General features: G+C 28.9%; 1 long non-coding RNA gene across 1 annotated transcript; it reads left to right on the top strand.

Annotated features, from left to right (window-relative positions):
• The first annotated feature begins 12357 nt into the window (after nt 1-12357).
• On the top strand, nt 12358-13127 carry LOC141700084 (uncharacterized). The gene is made up of 3 exons (XR_012566212.1): nt 12358-12574; nt 12651-12710; nt 12779-13127. It is a non-coding gene; the product is annotated as an uncharacterized LOC141700084 (long non-coding RNA).
• The last annotated feature ends 4629 nt before the right edge of the window (nt 13128-17756 follow it).

Raw genomic sequence — 17756 nt, 5'->3', positions numbered from 1 at the left:
TTGTTCATAAATCCTTTGATTGAATGTTAGTGCTTAGGCATTTTTTAAATAGTTGATGTGCAATTTTTCTTAAGTAAATCTATAGTTATGTGGTAACTTTGAGCTAGATAACCTTGTCTTTTTCTTTTGTGCTCTATAACAGAAAGAGATTTATCCTAATCTCGCCTCGCCATCACAAGCTGAAATTTATTTGCAATCTCATTAACAAGATGGCCGAACATACAAGACTACGGCTGCTCCGCAAAAAAGAAACGTAAGGACTTTACTTTTTTTATGGAGGTTAAATGCTGCACGGTAAATAAAGTGGTTTATTTAGTTCAATTTGTCCATTTCTTTAAAATTAAGAGATAAAAAATGCTTTGCCAAGTATGTTTTATTGGTTTAATTTATTTGGTAAAACAAATAACATAAGAGACTTAGCGGAAATAAAAGGCTGTTAAGTATTAGTATAGGCCACCTTAATGCAAACCTTGTTAGTAGTTGTGTAGTTGTGTAGCACAATTCTATGGTAAAATTAATTAATATTTAGCAACATTTTTCTTGTAGAGAAAGAATAAGAAAGCGATGGAATCAAATTCGGCTCCTGCAGACACCTATTTGGAAGATTTGATTGCAAAGATCAGGGGAGAACTTGAGGCTGAACTGGAAGAAAAGGTTTCCAAGAAAGTGCAGGATAACTTGTTAGTTATTCTCGAAAAGATCGCAGCAGCTAATCCAGGCTTGAATCTGGACATTGGAGAAGTTGATGCTAATATTTCAAGCGAGGATGATGAAAATGGTACACCAATGACTGTCGGGACTACTGGGACTTCCAAGACTGCCGGGACTGCCCAGACTTCTTCTTAGATATTTCTCTGTACAAGCATTAGCTTGAGTTAATAGTATGGACATTTATGTTATTTAGACTTTTGAATTGTTGGTTTATAACTTTTGGTACTCACTGTAATTGGTGGTGGATGGTGTTTATTTGGTTTGGTTGGAGTTGGAATTTGGGGATTGTTTGGTGTTCTTGTTAGTATGATTTTGGTGGAGTGATGTAGTGAATCGTACTATAATTTTGGCGAAGTGGTTATTATGTTGGCGGAGTTGGTGTTCTGAATGGTGTAAAACTAGTTTGTTGGGGAAATATGTTTTGGTATGGTTGAATTGTTATTTTGCTAATGGCAGTATTGTGTTTATCAAACCTACATTTCGAAATGTTATCTATTAGTGTTACAATAGCTATATTTATCAGTGTTACAAAATCTAAATTTGTGTTTCTTTTGCCAAAATACAATATTACATTAGATTTGTTTACTGTTACGTCAGTAATAAAAGTGGGCCCATATGTGGGTCCCGCATGGCAGTGGGACCCACTTGATGACGTGGCAATGGGCCCCACTTGATAACGTGGCAGTGTGCCCCACTTGATGATGTGGCAGTGGGCCCCTTGATAACGTAACAGTGGGCCCCACATGATAACGTGGCAGTGGGTCCCACTTGATGAGCCAATCCATGTGGCAGTCCACGTGACATTGCTCGCCATGTGTTAGTGGGTCCCTCTATATGATGTGGCTGCCTACGTGGCAATCCAGTCAGGTGGGTCCCACATGATTTTTTCAAATGATAAGGTAACACTGAATTGCCGTTACGTTTGATTTATCTACTGTTACTATATCTCCCTAAGGTAATGTTTTTAGTTGTGTTACGGTTGATAATCAAAACATTACATTAGATAGCAATGACAACATTTGCAGATGAAATGGTGATTTGGCGTTACAATAGGCCTATTGCAACATAAAACGAGCCTAAGGTGACGCAAAATGAGTGTCTTATTAGCCCATCTATGGCGTATTCATCCACAAAATCAAGAGTGCCTTCTTTTATCATTGAGTCACCCGATCCTTGATTTCACAATCCTTCGGCCTCTTGTGAAGAACATCACGAGTATCATCCAATAATTTTCAGTTGGTTGATCAACCATCAAACCATCGAAACTATTATCATGATCCCGTCCATCTTCTACCTCGAGTCCGAATGAATTGATTCACGGTGCAAGTCAACCGCCATACCGCACGTAACTTTGTCAGCATATCCATCAATGTACTCCACCATACCAATTGAACCTCGAACGTTCCTCCAAGCCAATTCATCACGAACCTCGAAACTCAGCTGTGATACCACTTGTTAGGAGGAAAAACACATACATAATCGAGATTCAATTCTACCAAAATAGAGTACGCACACAAATATACACCAATATATTTGATGTGGAGATTCCACGTCCCAAATTGTACTATTAATCAAAATAATTATCAATAATATATCAATACATAACACCTGAATGGTGTCCCAAACTGATACTTGAGCCAACTAATGCTCAAACATCTCTCACACAATACCTAAGATGACTGCATCTCTTAGGTATACATCAAAAAAATAACATGACTATGTATATAGGCATCACAAACATGGCCAATAAGACGTACCTAATCTGATTACAATAATAATTGTCTGCCCATACAATTATTACCCATTCCTATTATGATAATAATTGTCAACAAATACAATTATTACCTAATCCAATTATGTCTTGTATCACCAAGCCCATATCACATATTGGGTTTAACCCCAACATCCTCTGCCTACCCATTGCACTCTCGTAACGTAACAAAACCTCACAAAATGTATCTCCTTGTCTATGAACCTGACCAAAAATGAAATTTTCTTTTTTCGACCTTAAAGTAGTCGACAATAGCCCACACATTTGCTCATCTCTAAAATACGCTAGAATCCAAGAAGACCTTAGAGCATACATATCCTGCAATCGCTTATTTGTTTCAATTATTTTCAATTTCAATAATTGATGACCATATATATATTTCCATTTTCTTCATAAAATAAGTCTCTTTCCATAACTGATTACCAAGATGCAAACAAAACCAAAACCATTACAAAATATATATTAGAAATATAAGCAAAAGCAACTGGAAAATACCTTAATTTGAATGTTTTACATAATATGCCACATGCATAAATGAGGTTTACTAGCAACCAGACCATTGGCATTTAAAAATATATCAGGAACTGAAGCTCTCATATAAGGACACTAATCAGTGATAATCAAAACCGGATTTCATCCCATCACTTTTACAAGATGACCAAAAGCCCATTTATAATCAGTAAATACTTTCTTGTGAAAGCAGACAAGAAGCAATAGTCACACATTTATCATGCTTATCAACACTAGTGAAAGGCCCGAAAATTAGGTTAAAAATGTTACAAAACATTATAATTAAATAAAAATAAACAATAAACAAGATAATTCATAATAAATAAATATAAAAAATTGATCAAGAGAAGAAAAAAATTGTTACTTATATGTATCAAACGTAGCATCAAAAGACAATGCATCACCGTACAACTCAAAATTCATCCGACCAATTGATTCATCCCAAAACAGCTTGTTTAGGTGTCCATCAGAATCGACATTCCTTTAGAACTTTCATGAATAATTTTGAATTTATCAATCATCATTTGCGCATCATTATCACCAATAAACAATCTCAAATCTCTATGAAAATTGTGAAAGTCTTGCAAACACGCACCAACATTAGAATATCCTCCATACAGTTTCTTGGCAAAATTAAATGACTTGATGCAATCAATGTTCACCTTTGCACCAGTATAACAAATATTTCTTAAACTAAAGTCCATCTTTTGACTAGCCCTAAAAAATGGCGACCTTTTCAGATATTAATGGATGATTGTGATGTTCAACAAAGAATGATATATAGTACTTATCAGGACCCAATAACATCTTTGCTCTACATCTATATCTACGAGAGGAAGTATGCCTTTTTAACCCATTTTTTACTATAAATCTTATGACCATTAAATCCTTCACAACTGCAAACATAGAGTTTCAAGGTAATAATATTATCATCACCTATCTTCTTTGTTGTCTTCCAAATACTAAAACCACTCAACAATGCGTAAGACTTCTAAAACTTGAAACCTTTATCTAAATTATCAAAACCCTGATTGATATATGGGGAAACATTATCTCCAACACAGATAGGGATAAAATACATACTATGACCGGGAGAAACAAGATAGTCCTCTATACTACTTTCATTTTCTGTTGAAGTCAAATCAACAAAAACACTCTTACCAACATCACAAGTAATCCTAAAAAAATCAGCACAAACCGAACCTAACAACTGAAAAAGTTATGAATAAAAAAAATTCAATATATTTATTAATAAAAATAGTAATATTATTACACGGTAAATAATTCTACAATAAATTGAGAAAATAATCACGAACAACACACTAGAAATCACTAGGATATTCACAAGTAATCTCAAAAAAACATAATGGAATACAATTAATAAAGAAAAATATAGAGTGGTATATTACAGCAGTACACTCCCCTTGTTAAGGGAATGACGATAATGGAATTTCAAATACATAGCACAAACTCATCAAATAGCGTAAAAAAAGTTGACGACGAACTATTGATTCTGAATGTATGAAACAGGAACACAAGTGTATCTTTCAGTACCATCACGTATCATAGGATTTATAAGTGAATCATTCACCTTAGATTAATTGTAATCATAAGTTGTCACATTAATAAGTATTACGTGTCATGTAATATTTAACATAAGTTAATGTATCATTACTATCTCACGGAAAAACTCATCATAATAAGAATAAAAACATAAACTCTCTAACTCTAATATTTTTGGCATTGATAACACAAAATTATCTACTACACTATAACACGAGTTATTTATAGGACTATGTAATCTAATAACAATGACAAAAGGTGACAAAAATATAACAACTGAATAGTGTATGCAATCTGATCCCTAAAATATATATCAATTAAAGTTTTAAAAACGTCAAACAACTGAACCTTAAGAAAAAAATCTAAAAAACACTAAAAACCATAATATGAATAATATCTAAAAGCTAAAAAATGATAAAACTCATTGAAATTAAAATACATAAGCTAATAACAATGATAAAACTATACTATAACAATGATAAAACATGACAAAACTTCAACTAAAGCTCAGTTCACATTGGTAGAACATAATAAGCAATCCGATCAAAAAACATATATCATTTAAAGTTCTATCAATATAAAATCCAAAGACACAATATGAACATATCTAAAAGTTAAAAATTAAAAATTATAAAAATTAACCTTAATTGTCCCAAATTTAATTCAAATCAGATATAATCATCCTTCACCAAATATTTGATGCAGCAATTCAGCCAATTAGGCTCGATCATATAACAATCACTAAACTTGCAAATAACGATTAAATAAGAAATGAATAAAAGCTTTTTAATTGTGACTAAACACAAATAGAGTTGACAGATATAATAGAAAATAAAGATTAAAATCGAACAAAGGTCCAAGAAGAAGAAGAAGAAGCACTACAAGAAAAAAGGCTAAATTCGACCAAAAAAATCAGTCTAATTTAGCTTAATTCGACTGCGGGTAGTCGAATTTACTTAATTTCGACCGATTTTGAATCGGTTGTAAAAAAGGGAATCGAATTTAGAGATTCGGTCGTATTTAACTAAATTCAACCGACTAATTACGATCGGATAAATACAACTGCTTAAATTCGACTAACAAAATTCAACTAAAGACAATCGAATTTAAATTTTCAACCGAAATTTTAAAATCCCCCACAAAAAAATGAATTTTCTGAAAAATTTGAATTTTCTGGAAAATTTAAAAGGCCCGCCCAAAAGTTCAACTCGACTATATATGGTCAAAAATTCAATTTTAAATTCAAAATCTCATCGGAAACCAGAAAATTTACAGAATATGATTAGTCTTCCAGGATGCCGGGCATATTCTGGCAATCTAATTCAAATGAAAACTTATTTTAGGTAGGCCACAAATATGGACATAAAACAACGAAAGTTGATATAAAACTGGCAACACATTATTCGGTCAAAAAGCAGCAAAAACTGCTGCTGTTCACTTTCATTTTACAACTTTTAACGTAAACTAATAACAATACAATTTGATGCACTTTCCACATTTAAAAAAACAACAATCACCATTAAAATGAAAAAAATAACAATGACCGTAACAATTCACATAAACAAACAAACCAGTGAAAGCTTCGTATTAAAATTCATAGGCTTCCGCTTTTGACTTCTCTTGAAACTATCATTTCACCAATCACAATATTGAATACAATATCATTCAAAATATTACCAACAAATATGTATAAAAAACAATTGAAAAGAAAAGACCAATATCAACACAACCAGATCCAGAGTGGCTTAAACAATATAATGATTACTACTATAATACACTAAATCTATCTCTTTTTCAGTTAAACATTTCATCAAACATGTTGAGTGCGCTACCCGAGCTGATGAAAATTTATATTGTTGATGATGCTACTATAGACGCTCCCATTGCCTCGTCTACTACCACATCCGTCCGGATACATACATCAATACACACACTATTCGGAGAAAAAAAGGGTTACCTCGGGGTGAAGAGAGATAAATGGAGACAGATGTATATAGAGAGAGATGGATATATAGGGAAAGGGGTACATTGAATCGAAGATTATACAAACCAAATTGAAGAGAGACGTAGAGGAAAGACAGAGGTGGAGAGATTTGTAGCTATTTGAGAGTGGAGGCGCAGTGGATGTCAAATAAGAATGAACTTTAGGGTTTAGAGCTTTTGATTTGTAGGGCCTGTGACTTGGGCTTTTAACATTCGGCCCGTGTAGGTAAATTGAAAAAAGAACAAATTGACCTAATTTTTAATTGATTTGTAGGGGCTGTGATTTAGAAGTAGGAATGTTTTAATTAGACATACTTAGTGTATGTAATTTTTATTTTTATTATAATTTTAATTGATGTAAAATATTTTACTCTCATTCTCATTATAATTTTTTTAAATTAATATGATAGAAGTAAAAACTCTAAACAATAATATTATTGGGCCCGATTAAAAATATTATTATGGAGAAACTATTCTTTAATTGAGGTTTACATATATATAAATTTTGAATTTTAAAAATAAATTAAAAATATTTATTATATATCTTGAATACATGAATTTAAAAGATATATCATAACTTTTTAAGAAAAATTACATAACATAATATCAATTACATTAACTAAAAGTCGTACGACATGTTGCCTCATAAACAACAATTTTTTTTGGATTATTAATTAATGCATTAATTAAAAATCATATGGAATCTACATGAATAATCGAAACTATAAATATTTATATGATTGGATTACTTTAAGAGAATTATAAACTCTAATTCTATATCCATATTGTAAACATTAAATTTATAATCCCTAAATTATATATTCAACCATATAATATACTTTAATATAGTGACTAAGAACAATTTTATTATACAAAATAAATTATCCCTAAATTAATGTAACAAATTGAAGAAATTTCAAGATTCTCAAACAATATATAGTATTAAAAAATAAACTAAGTAAATATAAAAATATATAAACAGGTGTAATTGTTTAAATAATATATAAAAGCAAAATAAATATAAATCAAAAAATTAAAATATAACTTAAGATATTAATTAAATTCAAAAAAGAAAGATATTCTTATTAGTGATATTACCAAAGTTTTAGATCAAAATAATTTTATTTGATTTTCCATTTTAAAAGTCAAGCATCAGTTCACTCGTACAACTAACTAGTGTTTAGTGATGAATTGGTGTTTCGATTTTTTAAGAATATGTTTTATCGATCAAAACATATGGATATCAAAAGATACATATATTAGCGATATAACCAAAGTCTCATATCAAAATAAATTTTATTTGGTTTGCCATTTGAAAAGTCAAACATCAGTTTTAATAGTACAACTACCTAGTATTTAGTCCTGAATATGTGTTTCAATTTTTTTAAAAATATTTTTCATTGATCCAACCGTATGGATGTCAATAGATAAACATATTAGGAATATAACCAAACTTTCAGATCAAAATAATTTTATTTGGTTTGCCATTTTAACAGTCAGACATCAATTTAACTAGTAAAGTTAACTAGTGTTTAATCATGAATTGGTGTTTAGATTTTTTTTTAAAATATGTTTAATCGATTCAACAATACGGATGTCAATATATATATATATATTATTGATATAATCAACGTTTCAGGTAAAAATAATTTTATTTGGTTCCCCATTTTAATAGTCAAACATCAGTTTGACAAGTACAACTACCTAGTGTTTAGTCCTGAATTGGTATCTCGATTTTTTTTAAATATCTTTCTTCGATCCAACCATACGGATGTCAATAGATATATACATTAGTGATATAACCGAAGTTTTAGTTCAGGATAATTTTATTTCATTTTCCATTTCAACAGTGGGGCATCAGTTTCACTTATAAAGCTAACTAGTGTTTAGTCCTGAATTGTTGTTTCGATTTTTTTTTAAATATGTTTAATCGATCCAAAAATATGGATGTCAATAGATATATATATATATATATATATATATATTAGTAATATATTCAAAGTTTCAGATAAAAATAATATTATTTGGTTCCCCATTTTAATAGTCAAACATTAGTTTGACAAGTACAACTACCTAGTGTTTAGTCCTCAATTGGTATTTCAATTTTTTTTAAATATCTTTCATCGATCCAACCATACGGATGTCAATAGATATATACATTAGTGATATAACCGAAGTTTTAGTTCAGGATAATTTTATTTCGTTTTCCATTTCAACAGTCAGGCATCAGTTTCACTTGTACAACTAACTAGTGTTTAGTCTTGAATTGGTGTTTCGATTTTTTTAAAATATTTTTCATTGATCCAATAATATGGATGTCAATAGATATATATATATATATATTAGTGATATAATCAAAGTTTCAGATAAAAATAATTTTATTTGGTTCCCCATTTTAATAGTCAAACATCAGTTTGACAAGTACAACTACCTAGTGTTTAGTCCTGAATTGGTATTTCAATTTTTTTTAAATATCTTTCATCGATCCAACCATACGGATATCAATAGATATATACATTACAGATATAACCAAAGTTTTAGTTCAGGATAATTTTATTTCATTTTCCATTTCAACAGTCAGACATCAGTTTCACTTGTATAGGTAACTAGTGTTTATTCCTGAATTGGTATTTTGATTTTTTTAAAATATTTTTCATCGATCCAATAATATGGATGTCAATAGATATATATATATATATATATTAGTGATATAATCAAAGTTTCAGATAAAAATAATTTTATTTGGTTCCCCATTTTAATAGTCAAACATCAGTTTGACTAGTACAACGACCTAGTGTTTACTCCTAAATTGGTGTTTCGATTTTTTTTAAATATCTTTCATCGATCCAACCATATGGATGTCAATAGATATATATTATTGATATAACCAAAGTTTTAGTTCAGGATAATTTTATTCCATTTTCCATTTCAACAATGAGGCATCAGTTTCACTTGTACTGCTAACTAGTGTTTAGTCCTGAATTGGTGTTTTAATTTTTTTTGAAATTTTTTTTTCATCGATCGACCGTATGAATGTAAATTATATTAGTGATATAACCAAACTTTCAATTAATAAAGAAAAATATAGAGTGGTATATTACAGCAGTACACTCCCCTTGTTAAGGGAATAACGATAATGGAATTTTAAATACATAGCACAAGCTCATCAAATAGCGTAACAAAAGTTGACGACGAACTATTGATTCTGAATGGATGAAACAGGAACACAAGTGTATCTTTCAGTACCATCACTTATCATAGGATTTATAAGTGAATCATTCACCTTAGATTGATTGTAATCATAAGTTGTCTCATTAATAAGTATTACGTGTCATGTAATATTTAACATAAGTCAATATATCATTACTATCTCAAGGAAAAACTCATCATAATAAGAATAAAAACATAAACTCTCTAACTCTAATATTTTTGGCATTGATAACACAAAATTATCTACTACACTATAACACGAGTTATTTATAGGACTACAGAATCTAATAACAATGACAAAAGGTTACAAAAATATAACAATAGAATAGAGTACGCAATCCGATCACTAAAATATACATCAATTAATGTTTTAAAAACATCAAACAACTAAACCTAAAGAAAAAAAATCTAAAAAACACTAAAAAACATAATATGAATAATATCTAAAAGCTAAAAAATGATAAAACTCATTGAAATCAAAATACATAAAGCTAACAACAATGATAAACTATACTATAACAATGATAAAACATGACAAAACTACAACTAAAGCTCAGTTCACATTGGTAGAACATAATAAGCAATCTGATCATAAAACATATATCATTTAAATTTCTAACAATATAAAATCAAAAGACACAATATGAACATATCTAAAAGCTAAAAGTTATAAAAATTAACCTTAATTGTCCCAAATTAGGCTCGATCAAATAACAATCACTAAACTTGCAAAATAACGATCAAATAAGAAATGAACAAAAGCTTCGTAATTGTGACTAAGCACGAATAGAGTTGAAAGATATAACAGAAAATATAGATTAAAATCCAACATAGATAGAAGAAGAAGAAGAAGAAGAAGAAGAAGAAGAAGAAGAAGAAGAAGAAGAAGAAGAAGAAGAAGAAGAAGAAGAAGAAGAAGAAGAAGAAGAAGAAGAAGAAGAAGAAGAAGAAGAAGAGAAGAAGAAGAAGAAGAAGAAGAAGAAGAAGAAGAAGAAGAAGAAGAAGAAGAAGAAGAAGAAGAAGAAGAAGAAGAAGAAGAAGAAGAAGAAGAAGAAGAAGAAGAAGAAGAAGAAGAAGAAGAAGAAGAAGAAGAAGAAGAAGAAGAAGAAGAAGAAGAAGAAGAAGAAGAAGAAGAAGAAGAAGAAGAAGAAGAAGAAGAAGAAGAAGAAGAAGAAGAAGAAGAAGAAGAAGAAGAAGAAGAAGAAGAAGAAGAAGAAGAAGAAGAAGAAGAAGAAGAAGAAGAAGAAGAAGAAGAAGAAGAAGAAGAAGAAGAAGAAGAAGAAGAAGAAGAAGAAGAAGAAGAAGAAGAAGAAGAAGAAGAAGAAGAAGAAGAAGAAGAAGAAGAAGAAGAAGAAGAAGAAGAAGAAGAAGAAGAAGAAGAAGAAGAAGAAGAAGAAGAAGAAGAAGAAGAAGAAGAAGAAGAAGAAGAAGAAGAAGAAGAAGAAGAAGAAGAAGAAGAGAAGAAGAAGAAGAAGAAGAAGAAGAAGAAGAAGAAGAAGAAGAAGAAGAAGAAGAAGAAGAAGAAGAAGAAGAAGAAGAAGAAGAAGAAGAAGAAGAAGAAGAAGAAGAAGAAGAAGAAGAAGAAGAAGAAGAAGAAGAAGAAGAAGAAGAAGAAGAAGAAGAAGAAGAAGAAGAAGAAGAAGAAGAAGAAGAAGAAGAAGAAGAAGAAGAAGAAGAAGAAGATAATTCGAAGAGAGAGAAAGTAAAAGACGGTTATGAGAATTAATTAGCGTAATCTTTGTATTTTTATATTTTTTCTAATTAAAATGAATGAGTGGTTGAGATTAAAAGTTAGTTATAAATAATGGATGGTGCAGTTTTGTTTATATTTTCTATTCTAAGTTTTGTTTCTTTGGTACCACTTGCCTATATATATAGGCAAATGATCAAATAGAAATTAATTTAAAATAGAAATTAGAAATTAATATAAGCCATTAGATCAATCTAATCTAATGGTCTCCTAAAAGCACCCACAACTAATCTATATCCTCTCACGCATAATCTCAATTTATTCCCTCCATTTTTAATTTAATTAAACGATAAGTTTTTTTAAATGCGACTTCACTATATTTTTCTTCATCTTTTCACGGTCGATTTGCATATCATATGTGTTATATTTCGACGTAATTTAAAAAAATATTGGATTTCTAGTTTCTGTTATAAAATTTGTTTCAGTTAGAGTAGCCGCTAGTGTATATATATATGTATATGTGTATATATATGTATATTATTCAACCATTTATATAATCATTCTCTCTTGTAAGGTTTTAAAAATACAACCTCAAACACTTTGCTAAAGTCAAGACGACAGGGAGTTAGGAGTTTGGTGTGGAGTAATAGGCCCCACATTAAAAGAAAGAAGACAATATGGAGTTACGAGTTTGGTAGTAGTAGCACCCCTGTATTAAAGAAAGGACATCGCCTGATACATAAAAACAATTAAGAGAAACAGCTCAACTGATAATTCCCATCACACAAGCGGTGGTAGTTGCAAGTGTAAATGTACATTTAATTAATTTATATATTATTTTAAGCAAATTTTCTCTGAGAGTATTGGTGCTTATTTCCTATATATAGGTATCCCCTCAGAGTAAATTTTCCCTCGAGTATTATTTTAAGTATGCCCTCTTGGTTTAGAGTTTTATATTGTTACTATTACATATATATGTGTGTGTAAATAAGTATATATAGGCTTTTATGTCTAGATATGTTAATCATTTGTCATCATCACATAAAGAATAGTTGTGGATCAGATCAATATTGTAGCAGTGGAGATCCATCTGGAACTGATTCTGATGAGGAAGAAATTATGCTAGTTGTGTCTGTGTGAGTCATTTCACTGTTTTTATGTGGTTGTATTTGTTTCTAGAGAACTAATGGGTTTTTAATTGTTGACCAACAGGTATTGTTAAAAGGATTGTTCTTGATACATCACTTGGTCATCATATTTATAGCGTTACATGTAAGTTACTAATTCTTCCTAGTAATGTTTGGCTACAGTCAGCTACTTAAAACTATTGACACTGGCAGGCTGGAAATTTTGAATTGATGACTTCGGAAACGATCTATATACAACTCCCGAATGACATCAAGATTAAAGCTTGAATTGACACTCGGGCCTTAAAATGCGAGAAACATAGAAACATAGGGCTTTTGCTCCGGTACAGTCTGTGGATGAGGCATCGAATGTAAAATGGCAATTAATATGAATCCTACAAAGCTTATCAAGGACATGGATGTGATTTAAGATCTGCCTAGCTAGCATGTAGTAGTATTAGTTTACTAGTTCTTCTATATATTTTATCCAAGCGTGTAATTCATAAAAAAATTTAGTGCAAAATTCAAATTACATAGATTCACTTGGCATACAAAATTCCATAGGCATTTCTGTTTTTTAGGTTCCTGGCTATATCCAGCAAACCCAAATACATATGAATTTGGTATATATTTAAGTTGTTAGAAGTATACATAAGAGTTGTCCACTTAGACACCCATAATATACATACATTTATAGTAGTGATACAGGTGACAAAATATATTATTTGTAAGACACAAAACATATTGTGTCTTTCTCTAAACTATTATCCATATTTCATGAATATGGTAATTTAAATGCTAATTACGCTAATATTTATTTGCAAAAGTAATACAATTTTCACAACTAATAATTTGCTTAATATTATTGAATAACAGGTATAAATATGATTGGTGAAAAAATAAGTATGATGCACCGAGTATAGAAAAATTATTTTAATAATAATAATAATATTATTATTATTATTATAATATTAATATATGATTATTATTATTATTATTATATTAATATATTATTATTATTATTATTATTATTATTATTATTATTATTAGACTTAATTGCATCAAAATGGCATGAGTTATTATTTTTTTTACAAAAATGGGTTACATATAATAATAGTCACCCGTGTGACTCATGTAATTTTTTTGCCACCCCATTGCATTCCGTTAGTTACCTTTAACCAATATTAGAGTTTCCATAAACTAAAGATATAATTGCACGAAGATGGTCTAATTATAATATTTTTGCTCAAAAATGATCAATCAAGGAATTCAAAATCAGGTCGTCCCCCTATCAGGTCGACCAACACCAAAGGGACTCGTGTCAATACACTTATGGTAATACATTTTCATTGTGAACGAGGGAACATTCATCGCCTGCCTTCCAAAACTCTCGTATTCACATAAAATAGGTGTTAAAAACATGCATATCAGCCGTATCTTACTTAGAGTTATGTAATTTCTTATTTCCATGTACACTCTTATAACATGAAAAAAATAATTAAGGATTTTAATGAAAAATACTAATGTACCAACATATCATGAATCCAAACTCCATATTGAGTTAGAGGATTCAAAATTTTATGTTAGGCAACATCATGAAGTGATAGTTAAGTTCATCAAAGTTTTCCATCTTAGGAAGGAGACAACTCATACAAAACTAGTACATTTTTAATAAGAATTATAAGCTAATAAACATGATATAAAGAAACACCAAAATATTTGAGAATAAAGCCAACATAGATAGACTAAACTAAAGAGAGACTTTCACGTTATAAACAAAAAGCCAAGAAATACACACAAAGTCATGCACTTGACTTCAGAGAAGAAATCACCAAAATGGTTCTTTTTATAGAGCTTGTGACAAAACTATAGAAAGATTTATAAGCTAGTAATAATAATAATAATAATATATTTATATTATAATTATATTATTATTATTATTATTATTATTATTCCTATTACTAGTTTATAACACGTGCAATATACATAATTTCATTTTTAACTTTTAAATTTATCACGTTCCATTTTATTTTATTTCGACTCTATCTTCAGTTTTCAAAATCAGATTTTGACGATTTTACATTATATGGATAACTCACGATAGTTTAAAAAATATTATTAAACTAAATTATCTACAAATTAGAAAGAAAAAAATGGTTACAAATTTTGTTTAAGTATTTTATTCAATTTAAGATACATACTTAATTTTTTTTTGAGATTATAAAATAATATAACTATATTCTTTTATTTATAACAGTAAGAACAAGATTCTTAACTACTCATAGAGGCGATTGGGCACTTTAAAGCCAATTACAATTAAATGAAAACCATGTTTTCTGCCTTCATATACAAGCTTGGTGACTTCTTGTATTTTTCTAAAATAATTGTTCAAAATATTGTCATTCCACCTCCATTTTACCTTGACTCCCCATTGAGGTGCCAAACATTTCTTAGTTTCTTAGTTTAAAATTAATATCCATTAACATGATAGTTATCATACAATACCAATTTTACGGAACACGCTCTCAAATACTTAAAATATTAAGAAATAGAATCATTTTTGTCAATATTCGTAGCACTACAAGAAATTCATGGTATTTTCCACCAACTAAAACGAATGCGGTTAGATTCTACCGTGTTTGCTCGAATTTAAGGGGTACGAGTAAATTTGACCATTTACGGTCGAGTTAAAGAGCGGTCATTTTTTATCGGTCGAATTTAACATCTAATTCAACCGATATTTTATTCGGTCTAATTTATCACATAAATTTGACCAATTTTTTGTTCGGTCGAATTTAGTACTCTAACAAAAAAACGGGGGAAAACTTCAGGCTAATAATTTGAATTTTGAAAAATAAGTTCGACCATTTTTGGTCGAATTTAGTATATGGTTTGGGCCGGAAATATCACGCCTTTTTTTCAAAATGAATGAAAATAACAAATTTGTCGTCAAAGGAAAAACACTAAAAGTTTTTTACTAAATTCGACCAAAAATGGTAGAATTTAGCTAAATACGACCGAAACCAGTTGAAAATTTCCAATTTTTTTAAAAACAAATGTTTCTATTTTTTAAATGGTTAGTACATATCATGCAAAAAAAAAATTTAAGTTAAAAGAAGTACATATCATGCAAAGAAAAAAATTAAGTTAAAAGAAATTTTCATTATTTAAAAAAAAAATAGGAATATATATATATATATTGAATTTTAATTTTGTTATATTTGATAATAATTAAAAAAATCTTAATTAATTAGGACAAATACAAAAAATATAGTTATATCAAGAAGACATATGCTTAAATATAAATTTACATAACATGTTATCAAAGTTATACAAAAATCTTCTAATTAAATAATTATGAAAAATGAGTTTTTATAATTAAACATGAAGTTTAGGGTATGGATTAGAGTTATATTATTTATTTATTTTTTATAAAAATTGGTTTGAGTAAGTCAGCTATACGAATTAGAAGATTGTAAAAAATAAAGTGTAAATAAAAAATAATCTACTTATATATTAAACATTAAGAAGAAATATTGGGCAACTATTGGCTATTAAAATATATAGATCTTAACATCCCTACAATTGGATTATTCATAAATATTTAAAAACAAATCTAAAGATCAATATGGGAGTACACACTAGTTGGAAGTATTATTCAAACAATTGGTTGATCGTTAAAATAACAAATAAAATAGATCTTGTTGGATCATTCAGTATAAATATTTAAAAAATCAAAACATGAATATGGGACTAAATACTAGTAAAAAGTACTAGTCAAACTACTCTTTGACTGTTAAAATAAGAACCAAATAAAAAAATTCTAATTTTTTGTCATACCACCAAAATCTATAGATCTTGACATCCGTATGGGTGGATAATTCTTAAATATTTTATAAAAAATTAAAATATTAATATGGGACTATAATTACTATGCAAGCTATTGGTTCATTGTAAAATAACAAACAAAATCAATTTATTTATTTTCTAATTTTTTTTTCATATCACCAAAATATATAGATCTTGACATCCATGGATCATTCATAAATAATTTTAAAAAAATTGAAATATCTATATATAATTAGGCACTAGTAACAAATATTGATCAAACTACTAGTCGACTATTAAAATAACAAACCAAATAATTTTAGTTTTTTCAACATTTTGTCATCACAAAAATATATTTAAATAAAGAATGTATGTAAAAAATAAATATATTAATATCTTAAATAGTTTAACAAATATATGTGCCATATGTATTATATACTACCACAAATCCGAGTTATTCAATTTAGCTACTAAATTCTACCGAAATTGGTCAAATTTAGGTGCTAAATTTGACCAACATTAGTCAAATTCAACTGCTAAATTTGACCAAAAATAGAAATTTTTACCTTTGATTTAATTTTGACTAAATCTGTTGAAATTAGTAAATTTGATCATTATTGGTCGAATTTAGCATATTTCGGAATTTCCATTTGTCACGCTTTCTTTGAAGGAAGTACGCGGATTTCCAACTTGAATTAATCTTGATCATTCATTTATATCTTAATTATTTCAATCTGTCACCCTCATCTCATTCTCTTTATATTCCTCATTCAATTTTATTCTCTTATAAAAAAATTACACTCATACTTAATCTTACTTTTTGACTACATACGCACTCATACATATTTTGTATATTCCATGTAATATATACACACACACATCTCTCATGCTAAACCTCATCTCTCATACTAAACCTCGTCTAATTATATTTCTCTAAAGGGATAATTAATTTAAACCAATTCCTGTGAATTCATTTGATTCACACCAATTCCGGCTAGTTCACGATTTCACAACAATTTTAGCGAGTTCATTCCATCACCTCCGACGAGAGTTTATGCCACCACGTCCGATAAATTCATTTTTGGAAACTCAGAAGTGAAATAAGACTAGTATTAATTAGTTTATGTATATGAATCAATTTAAGTTTCTTCCTAATTTTTTCATATTTATTTATCCTTTTGGTGAGTTAATTTTTATAATATTTGATTTTCAATATGTTACTAAAGGATATAAATTGTTGTATTATCAAATCTATATAACTTATTTATTTAATTTTAATAATAGTGAACAAAAATTATTATCGTGTCTGTTATTGTTCTATGAAATTATATTATGGAAAAACTAGTAAAAAGTTCCCAAAAAT

Source organism: Apium graveolens, unplaced genomic scaffold, assembly GCF_009905375.1.
Source record: "Apium graveolens cultivar Ventura unplaced genomic scaffold, ASM990537v1 ctg175, whole genome shotgun sequence".
NCBI lineage: Eukaryota > Viridiplantae > Streptophyta > Magnoliopsida > Apiales > Apiaceae > Apium > Apium graveolens.
The sequence above is the reverse complement of the archived record's forward strand: the minus strand, read 5'-3'. Positions and strand labels throughout refer to the sequence as shown.